The sequence below is a fragment of the Lacerta agilis genome, chromosome 11 (genome assembly GCF_009819535.1).
Source record: "Lacerta agilis isolate rLacAgi1 chromosome 11, rLacAgi1.pri, whole genome shotgun sequence".
NCBI lineage: Eukaryota > Metazoa > Chordata > Lepidosauria > Squamata > Lacertidae > Lacerta > Lacerta agilis.
Window position 1 is genome coordinate 9379034 of NC_046322.1, and position 14726 is coordinate 9393759.

The 14726-nt window shown below is 43.6% G+C and overlaps 1 protein-coding gene across 5 annotated transcripts in view; it reads right to left on the minus strand.

The window, feature by feature from the left end:
- Positions 1–14120, minus strand: part of SMAD2 (SMAD family member 2) — a 39229-nt gene extending 25109 nt beyond the window's left edge. The window contains exon 1 of one of the 5 annotated variants that reach the window (XM_033164845.1): positions 14006–14120. The gene's annotated coding sequence lies outside the window, so the exon portion shown is untranslated. Of the gene's footprint in view, positions 1–3456; positions 3478–12960; positions 13014–13204; positions 13288–14005 lie in introns of those variants that run through there. The other 4 variants (XM_033164840.1, XM_033164841.1, XM_033164842.1 and 1 more) reach the window with 4 other exon arrangements.
- Positions 14121–14726: the final 606 nt, after the last annotated feature.

Sequence of the window (14726 nt, forward strand, 5' to 3'; positions counted from 1 at the left end):
GATTTTGCTGAATCACCCAAAACTACACAGGGGCAGGTGCATCCAGAGTAAAAATGATGTTTACCCTTTAGTAAAAGAAAGCAATGCTTTAAATAATAGATTTCTAATAAGTTTGTTTTATCTTCCTTTTAAAAAAAGAAGGTGTGGGTGGAAGGAAATCTCTTTTTCTAACGTTGAGGAAGAAATGGAATCTTTCTACTCGACTGCTGCAGCTGATTCTAGAAAAGCTTGGTCTTGGTATTAGACAAAACAGTGCCAAATCAAGCTTGTGCCCTATTTCTCCTGCAAGTGCTCCAGTAATAGGGCGAAAGACAGAAACACAAGCAAGGCCCCAGCCTGCACTTCTCTACACAAGCATGGCGAGGAAAAATGAAAGATGGGAGAAACTGGCAGCATGCTGAAAGTGGACCTCAGTTCCATAGAAAGGGATTCCGAGGGTCATCTAGTCCAACCCCCTTTGTTCAGGAATCTCAGCTAAAGCATCCATACCAGATGGCCTTCCAACCTCTGCTTAAAAAACAACAAAGGGGAGTCCACAACCTCCCAAGGGAGTCCATTTCACTGTCGAACAGCTCTTACTGTCAGGGAGTTTTTCCTGATGTTTAGTTGGAAGAAACTCCTTTCTTGTAACCCGTTCTTTTGCCAACTACATCCACTGTGCTAAGTTCTATCCAACTACCGTATTTTCCGGCGTATAAGACGACTGGGCGTATAAAACGACCCCCAACTTTTCCAGTTAAAATATAGAGTTTGAGATATACTCGACTGCAGATTCTCCATCCAGCGTATAAGACGACCCCTAACTTTTGAGAAGATTTTCCTGGATTAAAAAGTAGTCTTATACGCCAGAATACACAGTACTCAACTGGCAACAAATGGGTCAAAAAAGTCAAAGCAGCAAAACCAGCTCAGCTCTGACACTACTACTTAGCAAAATTAAAAGGGACATCTTTCCTGTTTGAAGAAATGCTCTCATGCAAAGCATCTTGAACTGACTAAACACCCTGCAGTTAAAATTCCAACGTAAAATCAAAATGTTTATAAAGGCCTTAACACAGCTATAATGAACACCATATACTAGATTTATAATGCATCTGAGAACATGCAAGACTGCCGAGGCTCACTTTAAAGTGAGATGCAACTTGCTAATGCTACAAAGCACCTCATTTCTTCAAGGGAACTGCACTTTGCATTCATTCTTTACCAAGATGAGGATCAAGTTTAACAGTACCAGAACATTAGGAAATATGTGGTTATCTTTCCAGTCATAACTAATTTAGGGGTTCTGTTCAGGAATTAATTCTCAAAGAACCTATTTTCATCCATCCCTGTGCTGTGGAAGAGCAGGTTCCATCTAAAAGTTGGATATTAATAGGAACATATATATAAAATGGAAAAGCATTTCAGACTCTCTATGGCTTGAACTGGGATAATGGAACCTTTGTCTGATTCATCATTCCTCTGCCATCAGACTTCACATATGCTGTATACTTCTCAATGACTATACAAAGGTAAGAGTCACATCCATTACTTCACCTACTTTTCGCTTCTGGAGCAGCTTGTCACTGGCATGCGGCCCCCAGAAGCTTCCTCATAAGAAATTGTGGCCCTCTGGCTAAAAAAAAAAAGGGTTCCTCCCTCCTCCCAGCCCCAGTTTAGGAAAAAAAGGCAATTGGAGGGTGGACATCAGAAAGGTTTAAGAAACTGTGAATGGTATAGAGAAAGACACCTTTTTCACCTCTTATTACTACTTGAACATAGGCTCATCCAATGAAACCAATGGGCAGATATTCAGGACAAACAAAAGAAAACACTTCCTCACAAAGCGCTCCCATTTATGAAATTTGCTGCCATACAATGTGCTGATTGCCACTTACTTAGATTACTTTTAAAAGGGGATTAGATGAACTGGAGGATGAGCATCAATGGTTAAAGTCATGAGAATTATATGCGAATTCCAGGCCATGGGTCCTTCAGATCCTGTTTATAGACTTTCCACAAGAGTGAAACAGGATGTTGGCCAAGCTGGATTCAGCGTTGAGTCCTCATGTTCTGGACCAGTCTCCCCCAACTCAGTGCCTTCTAGTCATTTTTGACTACAAATCCCATCAATCCCAGCCACCGTGGTCACACAACTGAAGGACAGCAAGTTGGGGAAAGACTCGTTTTTAAACTTATCCACCTACTCGGTCTGTTAAACATCTAATGAAACATGAAGGTTCCTGTCATGACAGTAAACTAATCAGCTTTAAAATGAACCAAAAAAGGTACCACAGCAGTTACTCATTTCTATTAAAAACACTTGAGGCGCTGATCAGTGTTACACACTCCAATTAACTGCCAGCAATGGAATACAAAGCAGAAATAGCAAGACCAGATATTGCATATCCACGGATAACCCAAGAAGACTAAAAAGGTCTTTAATGCTCTCTCACATTTTTAGCCCCCCCCCCCATTATTTGAGCTAAGGGCACTGTGCATGGGGGTTACTCTCTTTATCTCTCTCTTATTCTTACACAACAACCAGCTGAGATACATTAGGCTGAGAGTGTGACCCACCCAGTGTGTCAGAGTGTGAATTCAGGTAACCCAGTGAGGTCCACAAACAAGGAGAATTGGAATTCAGGTTCCCTAGCCCAACTCCAGCACCAAAAGTTAACCCATGAAGGTCCAATTAGAAAGTAACATTTGGTATCTTGGGAAATAAGGGAAGCACACAGAAAGGTTTGGAGCACATCTCAAATGGAACAAGAAACTTCGTGCTGTAGGATGGATAACAAGAATTGAATAGAAGGAGCCCTTGACCACATGGGCATTCTACCAGCGTAAGTCGCATTTCCTCTCTGCTGAATTTAGTTCCAGAGCATTCTCTTTTAGCAGACTCAGCAGCTCAGAAATACCCTTCAGCTGCTAAGCACAGACAAAATTCTTTGATCATTGAAGCTGCCAGAACGTGAGGGCTCACAAACAGAACATTTCTTGGATTATTATAGACCAGTGTTTCCCAACCTTCTTCCTTTTCACAGTGGCCCCCTTTCAACCTTGTTTCCTTCCTGTGGGCCCCCCCCCCTGTCCTACCGGTAGAAAGGTAGCTATTTAAATGCTTTGTTTGTAAATAGAACATTTTTTATCTATAAGTTTTATAATTTGTACAAAATACAATTACATAAAATGATAGGAACAAAATGAAGTATTGTTGAAGCAGGAAAACATAGAATCATAGAGCTGGAAGGGATCCCAAGGGCCATCTTTCCATTGCAACCCCCTGCAACGTAGAAAACTCAGCTAAAGCATCCATGACAGATGGCCATCCAACCTCTGCTTAGAAACCTCCAAGGAAGGCGAGTCCAGAACCACCCAAGGCTGTCCCATCTTCTATGTATTATAAAAATTAAACATTTATTTGACCCCCCGTTATTTGAAACCTAATAAAATTGCCTCTTTCCACACACCAACCTGAAGGCAATCCAAAATTCACTGGGGAGGCCCTTTTGTTTGTACCAACACCAAATAAAGTCCAGGCTGCAAGACTCATAACAGGACTTCTCAGTGGTAGAACCCTGATTGTGGATTCCCTCTCCTCTCCCTCTTTCCCCAACTTTAGGCAGGCACTGACAAGTTAGTTTTTGGCACCAGGACTTTTGAACTTTGAATACTGGAAATGGAGGAATGTTAGATACAAAATTAAATTCTGAATGTTAGCTGATTTTTTTTAATATACCATTTTATGTAGTTTTATATGTTGAGACCTGACCTACAATGTAAATTTTACAAGTAAATAAAATTAAAATTAACACCTGAAGGGTCACAGGTTAGCTACCTCTGGCTTATACAATAAAGCAAATATAATTTCTGATGTACTTCAAAGCTGGCCTTAAACTATCATGCAAATCTTCAGACCACAGCAAGGGGCCTGGCCACAAAATGTAGAAAGAGAAGGGTATAAATAGAAAGTAGCATGAAAAGGGAACTGGTTTCACTAGTGCTCTCAAAGCGTTCAAAATGCTTTTGTTATAGTAGTCACAGTGTATGTCAAAAGGAGAAGCCATTTGTTCACTTTTACTTCTTGGTCATTTATGGGGCAGAACGACATTCTTATCTATAAACCAGAACAAACCAACAACTGAAGTCAACAATTTGCCTCATCAATCCAGAGACTTCAAAGAATATTCATTTGAACTTTTAGGCACCTCTGTTTCTTGTAGTCAACCAGAGATCACAAATACCACAACTACTTTCTACTTCATGGAACAACTAATCCTATCTCATGACTTGCAGCAATTCAGTTTAACAGGTCAACAATTACAAATATTCTCACAAAGTAAGCTTAGGTATCGTCTTGTGGATTTAGAACAGAAGTAATTAAATCCAATTTGGAAAGCAGAATTTACAGCTCACTTAGCAAGTCAAACCCCTAAAGGGATGCTTCCAATTACAGAATTTACATGCAGGGAACAATAAAGTAATACAATGTAAATCTGAAACCCCTTAAATTGTTTAAACAATAGCCCGGTGTACAAAACCTGGTATAAATTTTTCTGCATTCATCTACAGCAGGCATAGGTAAACTCGGCCCTCCAGATGTTTTGGGACTACAACTCCCATCATCCCTAGCTAACAGGACCAGTGGTCAGTGATGATGGGAATTGTAGTCTCAAAACACCTGGAGGGCAGAGTTTGCCTATGCCTGATTTACAGGCACTGTAAGCCTGTTGTTCACATGATTAAAGGACAATACTTGATCCAGATGCCACTTTTCCAGAAATAAGAGAGGGAACCTAGACACGGTTGTAGAATCCAATACTGCCACTAAGGTTTTTTTAAATAATAATAATAATAATTTTATTGTTTATACATTACCCATCTGGCTGGTTTACCTAGCCATCCTGGGCAGCTTATAGCACATATAAAAAACATAGTAAAATTATATAATTATTATACCATTCACAACAGTGTAACAGTAAAACTTATGCCTTTTCACATTTAGCCAACAGAATATCCACTTACACTACACTGTATTATCGATTTCAGAATACTATCACCACTTTGTGTCTATTTCCCATATTTCTCAGTACCTCTTATCAAAGCGAAGAATTCCAAGATGACCAAACCTGTTATCTCAGAAGTGGGGAAACAAAGCAAACTAGGAGTGCAATAGTGGGGAGAACAGAAGCAGACATGTCATAGCTGGTGTACTCAAGTCACTTCTCTGTGGTAACAGGAGAGGGGGAGGTTAGGGTGCATATTATAATTGGAAACTTGGCTCAAAATAATGAGCATCAGTCTAAGGTGCAAGTGGTCAGCATTCTATAACTCCAGACACTCACAGTGTAAAGAAACTATATTTTTGGTATTTCAAGATCATTTGTATGCAGACCTATTACAGTTTAAAAGACGTTTTTCTCTGTGAACCAGAGTGCTATAATAATCAAGAGTTTGTTAGTTTTTTAAAGAGCACTGACCATGCTATTCACAGGGGGCAATAGATGGCCCCACTCACTTATCCACATTTATTCCTCACTCTCCTCCCTTCAACATGAATGACAATTCACAGGCACTGCTACATCCTATCCTCTTTCCATACTATTAACACATCCTGGCCCCTTGGTGTGACAATACACAAGAGGATGCCCCCCCCCCACCCATCATCACAAGGCTCAAGTGTTTATTGCCATTTTCAATAAGGGTGAGGGTTTTCACCCCTGAAAGTCAGTGTTTATCAACTGCTGCTAAGATGGCAGAGATAAATGCAGCCCAACACAGCCTCCATCTTCCTCCAAACCCCTCAAATAACTGGAATAGAGAGGCCTGCTACATGTACTTGTAGTCACAGGATAGGCTGGCAAAAGACCCCTGGAACAGCTCAGTAAGGCCCAGAGTCCATAATAGGGATAGCGAACTTGGGTGTCCTGCAGCTGTTGTTGGATTACCAACTCTCTTCATAACTGCTTATTGGTCATGCTGGGTGGCTAGATGGGAACTACTGTCCCTACATCTGCAGGTCACCACATCGGCTAACCTCAACGCACAGCAAGTCTGACCTTTTGCACTGCATTTTTGTTGTCTACAGTGCCTACATTTAAGAATGCATGTAAAGAGAATGCTCATAAGAGATATGCAGTGCAGTCATAGCTTGAATCCCAAACGCTTTGCGAGTCAAACGTTTTGGCTCCTGAATGCCGCAAACCCAGACATGAGTGTTCCAGTTTGCGAACATTCTTTGGAACCCGAACATACAACGGGGCTTCTATTTAAGTATTGCGCTACTGAAAGACCATAACTCTTAATCCTAATAGAAGTCACGTAAATTAGGGGCAGAAGACATCAAGAAGAGGTGGCAAGAATACACAGAGGAATTATACCAGAAAGATATGGAGGTCTCATACACCCCAGGTAATGTGGTTGCTGACCTTGAGCCAGACATCCTGGAGAGTGAAGTCAAATGGGCCTTAGAAAGCCTTGCTAACAACAAGGCCAGTGGAAGTGATGATATTCCAGCTGAACTATTTAAAATTTTAAAAGAGGATGCTGTTAAGGTGCTGCACTCAATATGCCAGCAAGTTTGGAAAACTCAGCAGTGGCCAGAGGATTGGAGAAGATCAGTCTACATCCCAATCCCAAAGAAGGGCAGTGCCAAAGAATGCTCCAACTACCGCACAATTGCACTCATTTCACACGCTAGCAAGGTTATGCTTAAAATTCTACAAGGCAGGCTTAAGCAGTATGTGGACCGAGAACTCCCAGAAGTGCAAGCTGGATTTCGAAGGGGCAGAGGAACCAGAGACCAAATTGCAAACATGCGCTGGATTATGGAGAAAGCCAGAGAGTTCCAGAAAAACATCTACTTCTGCTTCATTGATTATGCAAAAGCATTTGACTGTGTCGACCACAGCAAACTATGGCAAGTTCTTAAAGAAATGGGAGTGCCGGATCACCTCATTTGCCTCCTGAGAAATCTCTATGTGGGACAAGAAGCTACAGTTAGAACTGGATATGGAACAACTGATTGGTTCAAAATTGGGAAAGGAGTACGACAAGGCTGTATATTGTCTCCCTGCTTATTTAACTTATATGCAGAATTCATCATGCGAAAGGCTGGACTGGATGAATCCCCAACCGGAATTAAGATTGCCGGAAAAAATATCAACAACTCAGATATGCTGATGATACTACCTTGATGGCAGAAAGTGAGGAAGAATTAAAGAACCTTTTAATGAGGGTGAAAGAGGAGAGCGCAAAATATGGTCTGAAGCTCAACATCAAAAAAACTAAGATCATGGCCACTGGTCCCATCACCTCCTGGCAAATAGAAGGGGAAGAAATGGAGGCAGTGAGAGATTTCACTTTCTTGGGTTCCATGATCACTGCAGATGGTGACAGCAGTCACGAAATTAGAAGACGCCTGCTTCTTGGGAGAAAAGCAATGACAAACCTAGACAGCATCTTAAAAAGCAAAGACATCACCTTGCCGACAAAGGTCCGTATAGTTAAAGCTATGGTTTTCCCAGTAGTAATGTACGGAAGTGAGAGCTGGACCATAAAGAAGGCTGATCGCCGTAGAATTGATGCTTTTGAATTATGGTGCTGGAGGAGACTCTTGAGAGTCCCATGGACTGCAAGAAGATCAAACCTATCCATTCTCAAAGAAATCAGCCCTGAGTACTCACTAGAAGGACAGATCCTGAAGTTGAGGCTCCAGTACTTTGGCCACCTCATGAGAAGAGAAGAATCCCTAGAAAAGACCCTGATGCTGGGAAAGATGGAGGGCACAAGGAGAAGGGGACGACAGAAGATGAGATGGTTGGACAGTGTTCTTGAAGCTACTAACATGAGTTTGGCCAAACTGCGAGAGGCAGTGAAGGATAGGCGTGCCTGGCGTGCTCTGGTCCATGGGGTCACGAAGAGTCGGACACGACTGAACGACTGAACAACAACAAATTAGGGGCCATCACTAAATCTTGTGGCACGGAACTCAATAATGTAATAATGATCTGTGTGAAAAAGTGCTTCCTTTAGTTTGTCCTAAAACTAATTCAAATCAATCTCCTTGGTGATTTGAAGTTCTAGTATTATGTGAGGGGCAGCCTAAGTGTGTGAACACTTACCAGTAATACTGTGGGTAGTGAACACACCTTGCAGTCTGCTGCAATTGTGAAACTACACGAAACACATGATTAAAGCAGTTATCAGGTGCTCAGGGATGTCATTACTCAAAATGAAGTGGGGAAGCCTCATTTAACATGACAAAGGAAAGGACAACCACCAGCTCCTCTAGACTCTACACTGCACAAGTTGCACAGGTGTTCTGTCCTTCCAAAAGAAAATGTGGCAAAATATCCCCCTTCAAAAGCCCAACTCTACTCCGATGACAAGTTTGCTGAGTGACATCCTGTACTACTGCTTCCCTTCTTCCTAAAGTGATCCATCCAGTAGATCAGAACAGCCTCTTTGCAGCCAAGTGAATACTTACAGCAGCATAAATTGCATTTTATGTGATGTAAGGAGCCTTCATCTCAAAAGAGTGCACCCATATGCATAAGCAATTACTTGATATACTATAGATAAGGGATAAGCAGATGGCAACAACTCAGATGGTGCAGAATATTCTTTTTAGCCTTCTCCTTTCCTACCCCACTTGACAGCCACCCCTTCAGGCAGGAAATGAAAAGAGGGGTCTCATTTCCTGCTTCAAGTAGTGTCTACCAGGTGTGAAGCCACACCTCTCCCACAGCTTTTGACATGGTCCAACCACCATATTAACAAATTTTCGTTGAGGAAACAGCATAGGCTGAGCCAGGCAAAAATTAGTTCAAGCTAACTGTTCAATTCTTCCCTGGCATTCTGCCAGTGGGAGATCAAGATTCTCTTCATCTGAAATCTGGGATTGGGTGGCAGTGATGGGGATCACAACAAAGTCTTGGATCACCAAAGAGCTTAACTGGGCAAAATCAGCTCTGCAAGTGAAGAACTTTGCCATTCTTGCCTTGGGCTGTGTTTCCCAACAAGAGATAGCCACAACAAATGCCCCCTTGTTACTGGTGATGCATCAATGACAATCAAATTGCTACTGTGTCAGGGCAACAGCCACTCCCTTGATTTATTTGTAACTGTACACAGTGTCAACTTTTGGGGGGAAGGGGGCGGAGGAGAAAGAAAATGTACCATCACCATTTGTTTGATACCTCTAGCGTTTTGCTACGTTACTAAACTACCACTACATTTCCGAAACAAAATAAAAAATTAATTCCAGTAGCACCTTAGAGACTAACTAAGTTTGTTCTTGGTATGAGCTTTCATGTGCATGCACACTTCTGAAACAAAAGTTACCAGACCCTTATATATAGTGAGGGAGTGGGGAGGGTTATTACTCAGAAGGGTAGTGGGAATGGGTGATTGGCTGATAGGTGTGGAAAACCTGTTGACGACTGCAATTGGTCTTACAGGAAAAAGCAAGGGGTGAGAAGGTTAAAAATAGCTTTGTCGTGTATAATGAGATAAGAATCCAATGTCTTTGTTCAGACCAGGTCTCTCCATGGTTTTAAGTTTGGTAATGAGTTGCAATTCAGCAACTTCTCTGTCCAGTCTATTTCTGAAATTCCTTTGTATTAAGACAGCTACTTTGAGATCTTGTATAGAATGTCCTGGGAGATTGAAGTGTTCTCCTACTGGTTTCTCTGTCTTGTGATTCCTGATATCAGATTTATGCCCATTTATCCTTTGGCCTGTTTGTCCAATATAGAGAACTGAATATTCCTACCAAAAAACACTTTGATACTTGGCAATGTGAACTATGCTATTAAACACGACTAGTGGCAAATATGCAACACAGTAACTACCAATACAGATTGTTCAGTATTGTGCCTAAAAGCACCATAGATGTAGACAGTAATGCTCAATTACCGGTTTTATGTCCTTGGTAATATAACATAGTTAAAAGAATGTGGACAATCTCACAGCATCAGTAAGAACAAACTATTGTCTCTTAACGGTTCTCTCTCATTTAGAACCAAATAATATATTCTAATAGTACTGACTGACCAAATAGTATATGCATGGGTTTGTAATATCTTGAGAACTTCACATTGAAGCAGCTCTCTGGATAGACAACTGCCACCTGAGGAATTTAAGAGTACCAACACATTACTGGTAAGATTGCAAATTTAGACTTCCTATCAAGTGCAGAGTAAGAAGTCTAGTCAAATAACCTCCTCTTTCCACAGCACTTTTTAAAATACACAGGTGTCAAATACTGAAGTGAGAGTCATTTTAGCTAAGCTCTTGCAAGTAACTGCTTGGGGGAGATGCAAATTCACACATGCCCCCTTCTCTGACGTTATACTGCTCAGCCAAATAGGCCTCTCACATGAGCATTTACTTGTGAGAGTGAGTCAGTGAAGATGAAACTTGCAAAAGTCTAGGTAGCTCAGTATTTCTCGAGAATCAAGATATGCAGAAGATATCTCTGTAGTTAGAACAAAATTAAGCACAAGAATTGTTTTCTCCACATTATTTTACTAAATCCATTATTTGCTAATGAAGAAAGCAGTAATCAGCTCCTTAGGTTGCAAGCTCTGACCAAATCCATTTGTAAAAGCATCAAACATGCAGTATAATCCTTTTGGCACTCATAAGGACATCCTGGAAAAAAACATTTCCAACAATTATGAATACAAGTCAATCTAGACTAATAGGTGAACGTAGGCATATAGATTGAAACTAGAATCTTACACATTTTGACAAGAGCACCCCAAAATTTCAACAGAACACCTGACTCCTGCAACTCAGGATTAGGTAGCGTGCTGACACCTGGTCTCAATTCCCAAATTAACAACAGATTAGAAACAGATTCTCCTCATGGCCTGAGGCAAGTCTACTAAGGCTGCAACTACCAGCAATCTACCTTAACAGGGTTATTGCAAGGTCAAGCAAGCATTTGTCAAACACTTTTAATGTGTGAAATACTACTGTATTTTAAAAATGTTATCCTGCCCTTCAGAATACACATAGCCAATACTCTTGTGAGAACAAAAATTTCCAGAGGAAATTATGAAAGGGGAAAGCAGTTCACCTCATCTTCAGACAATGCTGTCTTGCAAATACACCTAGGAAAATTAGAGCTCAAAGAAAGATTTACTAGCCCACATTGCCTAATAGGCCTGGGTAGTCTGTTTCTATGCATGTTGGCTCAGTGTCCGTCTCACCAAGTTCAGTACAGTACTTCCAACTTAACTAATGTAAAGCTTCACAGCTTGGTGAGTACTTGTAACAAGACAAATACAGTGGTACCCCGCTAGACGAATGCCTCGCTAGACGAAAAACTCGCTAGACGAAAGGCATTCGCTAGCGGAAGGCTGTCTCGCAAGATGAATTTTTCAATGGGCTTGCCTCGCAAGACGAAAAAATTTCCGATTTTTTTTTTTCTTTTTTTCGTCAAACCGCTATTCTCTCGTTGGTGCTTCGCAAGACGAAAAATTCGCTATACGACAGCACTCGCAGAACGAATTATTTTCGTCTAGCGAGGCACCACTGTAGCAACTTACAAATAACATTTAGGCAACCTTGTAAAACCACAATACACCACCTGCTTTTTGCTATTAGAACTCATTTTAAACAACAGAGGACTTTCAAAAGATTACTTCCACTCCACTGCAAGTCATTCAGTTCTTCTGTACGTCCCTCACTCCTTTGCCCAGCATGCCTATTTAAATTAAATTCTTTCAAACAGATGTTTGCTGCTTGCCACATGAGTGCATAACATGTTCACAACCTTGATCACAGTAGGTGCTCAGAAGTGTGTTTTTCTAATGCATGCACTTCTGTATTTTATTTACTGGATTTATTTATATCCTGCCCTTCACCACACAGCAATTCCAAGGCAGGTTACAGTAAAAGTAAAACCACAACAGCCGTTAAATAACAAAAATTAAAAATTAAAATTCACAGCACATAATACTCAAGCTGTTCCTGCAACAATACACGGCCGCAACCTCACCTCTAATCTTATACTTAGTATGATAATCAAGACTTTATACTGCACAAGGCAGACAAATTACTCTGGAGCACAACTTAACAGAAATATACTTCAAGTACATTACCTTTTACAATCAGAATCAGCCTTTCCTGTATTACAAGAACAAATCTAACACACTCAGCAGTAAGTTAGCCTGAAGAAACTCACTTGTGTATGACCCAGCATCCTTGACAGGAATACCAACAATTCCCAGAAGCCACCCATGTTGACTATTATGGCATACAGTGCTGTGCATCCCAGTCCCAATCTTTTACACATGGAATCATGTACACTGCCTTTTACAATATGGTGTGCTTGCAGATGCGATAGCATTATATTGTTGGTTTTTTTTAACACACCTAGTTTCAGAAAACCTCAGCTTTCAATTTTGCAACTTGTGATTAGTGCAAATGGCTTGTTGCAAAGTGCTCAACTTCTGTGTTTGTAGAATGTATAAACACTTTTCCTAATTTTGTTTTTAATGGAACCCTAGAGATTAAAAAAAAAACTATTTAGGAAGAGATGTCAGAAATACAGTTCTCAGTCTTATTGCTGGTTTGCTAGAAGGGTGCAGGGAACAGAGAAACACCAACATTAAGAAAGGACTGGCCTAAAATAATCTTATTTTGGACATTTCCTTCCTAATATTGCTGCTTTTTGTAGCACAAGTTTGAACATTTGGACATTTCCATCCTAATATTGCTGCTTTTTGTAGCACAAGTTTGAAGTAAATACTTTATTCTCAGCTGCTTCTCTACTAAGAATTGTGGGAAGGGGAATTTCACCTTTTTCACCCCCACAACTGCTAAAAAAAACACATTGATGGGCTTTTACTGACTCTTCCCGCCATCCCTCCATTCCAACAACAGAAAGTGTATGCACACATATGCACACACAGCAATCCTTGGCACATTGATAAGTCAATCTGTGCAACCTTTTAAAATACGCACATGGTTGTAAGGAAACAGAATTCTGCAGTCGCTTGAATTTGCTTGCCTCTTACCCAACTAACAGCATCTAAGGAAGAGAGATAAAGAATAAGTGGGTAATCCTACCCATGTTTACTCAGAGGTAAAACCCATCAACCCGCGGCGGAACAGACTCCTTAGTAACTGCGCTTAGGGCTATTAATCCTTTCGTGCACATTATTCAGGGGGTGGGGAGGGGAAGCCTAAAGTCGCAACAAGGGCTTACTTCCGAGCAAACACGCCTTCCGAGGTCGGCGCTCGCACAAACTACCCGCGGACACCAACTCCAAGGCACGTCCGCTCAGCTGCTTCTGCAGATTTGCTTTGTTTTCAAAGTGGTGGGGCTCGAGGACTTGTTAACCCCGCTCCTCCGGAAAGTTAAAAGCGCGCACACACTCACACACACCCCTCACTTGCGCTGGGAGAGGACCCCGACGGGTGCTGGCTCCAACGCCGAAGCGCACGCGCGCAACGGGGAAGGGAGCGGAGCAGAGAAGGGGAGGCGATCCCACGCGCGTTTCCCACCTTGGGAGTAATGAAAAAGTGGGGAGGGGGGAGGAGGAGCTGACTGAATTCAGTAGAAGGGGGTGCGTGGGGGCTGGCTGGCTTGCTTTCTTCCTACTAAAGGATCAAGCTTGGGGAGAGGAGGGTGGATGGGGGGGACGCAGAGTACCAGCAAACAATCCTCCTCCCTTAAAAAGCCCAGATGCACAACCCGAGCCTCCCCACCCAAGAAGGAAAGTGGGGGGTCTTTGAGGGGCTGGGTGGCAACACCATCACCTTCCTCATTCTCCTCCCCTCCCCCACCCACCCGGAGGCGGCCTCCCCTCCCCCCGCCGCAGCACCGCCTACTCCCACCACAACAAAGCGAGGGAGCCACCCCCCTCGCGCAGCCCAGGCCGCGGGGCCTAGGCCGCTGGGTGCCCCCCGCCCACCCTTCCGGGACCCCCGGCTTGGGCGCCCCCTTCCCTCCTGCCGCCGCCGCCCCTCAGCCCGCCGCCGCCCCGCGTCCCCCTCAGAGACCAACCTCCTCGCCCCCCGAGCTGCGCCTCTGCCACCCTCGCTCCTTCTCTCGCTGGCAGGCCCCTCTCCCTTCTTCTCCCCCCCCCGCCCTCCCCGCGAGCTCGCCGCTCCGCGCCTGCTATTGGCTACCGGGAAGAGGCCCCTCCCGCGGCGCACCGACGACGCGCTCATTGGACGCCGACGCCGCCCGTCCGGGGGAAGCTGCTGCGCGGAGTGGATAAGGGGGGACGGGAGAGGAGGGGTTTCGAGCGGCCACGCCTCCTCCTCCACCTCCTCAGCCCCTCCTCCCCCTCCCGCTCTCTCTTGCTGCCTCAGCTCTCATTGGAAAAGCGGCGACTGGTGTCGCCGGCCAATCGCCTCGCACGTAGGGCGCGCGGCGTCGAAGGGGAGGCGGGAGGGGAGGGAGAAGCACCGCCCTCGCTAGGGACGGGAGGCGCCGGCGCATTGGTCCAGGCGGGTGTCAGGTTGGCCCTCCCGCCTGTTGTCGGGCTGCCTCCCCGTATTCTCAATATTTGGGGGTTGGTTGCGCCAGGCGGGTGCGGGGTGGGAGAAATTGGGTTGAGCTGCAAAAGCACTAGAGGTGGAGGGAAAGGAGGTCGGCGGCGAACTCCTCCGCCAGATGCGCTTCGTAACCTTCCGCGCGGGAATTGTCTCTCGCGGCGGGAAATAGGCCCCGAGCTCCGCCACGTACTAAAAGCAGCAGAGCAAAACGAACACAGTTACAT